Source organism: Frankliniella occidentalis, unplaced genomic scaffold (assembly GCF_000697945.3).
Source record: "Frankliniella occidentalis isolate FOCC.00 unplaced genomic scaffold, Focc_3.1 Scaffold382, whole genome shotgun sequence".
Classification (NCBI taxonomy): domain Eukaryota; kingdom Metazoa; phylum Arthropoda; class Insecta; order Thysanoptera; family Thripidae; genus Frankliniella; species Frankliniella occidentalis.
This window is the reverse complement of record NW_026267504.1, coordinates 76205-77062: the sequence shown is the minus strand read 5'-3', so window position 1 is coordinate 77062 and position 858 is coordinate 76205.

The following is an 858-nucleotide window of genomic DNA, read 5'->3' as shown; positions in this document are numbered from 1 at the left end:
CCCACTGCAACCCGCCGCCCGCCGCCGCCGCCGCGCCTTTATTTGTGGATACGTAAATAACCAGTGAAAAGCGATTCTTGCTCCTGCTGCTCTAGTATACCAATTAATACCGACGCAAATTTATCATGGGATTTGAATCAGAGTTTTGGGGTAGACAGCTCCGCTTTTTCATATTGATCTCAAGGGATAGTGATTGGTGGTTTCCGGCATATTTATATGTTCTGTAGAAGCAGGTTAGTGTGCTCCAGGGCTCCATTTTTACACACACAAGTGGCAAGTTATTTTTCGAGGCAGAGTTAATGATACGCGTTCTCTAAACTATGCTCACTGTAAGCTTTGTCGAAAAGGTGTTAAATGGGTACGTGCAGTGTGCGAAATACTGTTGTGTTGTAGGTCTTTTGCAAATGGGTGAACTGTCAGTGAATTATCATATATCACATATTTTACTCTATATTATTCTTGTTGAACAGCAAAATGTATAACTCCTGGTTGGGGTGCGGGCTTTCACAGTCAACTGAGGGTTTTAGCTCTAGCTATTTGTGTAATCCGTTTAACAATCAAACAATCAATGTGCGTTGCGCTAAATTTGCAGCTGTCCACTACCCCAGTCAGAAATGCATCGACGTTTATCAACATGAACGTTGAATCAACGTTGATTGACCAATATATGGTCCAAATTTTGACATACTATCAACTTAGACGTTGATTCAACGTTGAGTCAACTTTCAATTTCTGTCCTAAAAACTGTGGAAAAGGTATCTGGGAGTATGTGCAGTATGTGCAGAGGGATATGTTACGGACACTAATACTTGAGTCCACTGCCAAGTTAGTTATTTGAAAGACCATGGTCATTTAGAG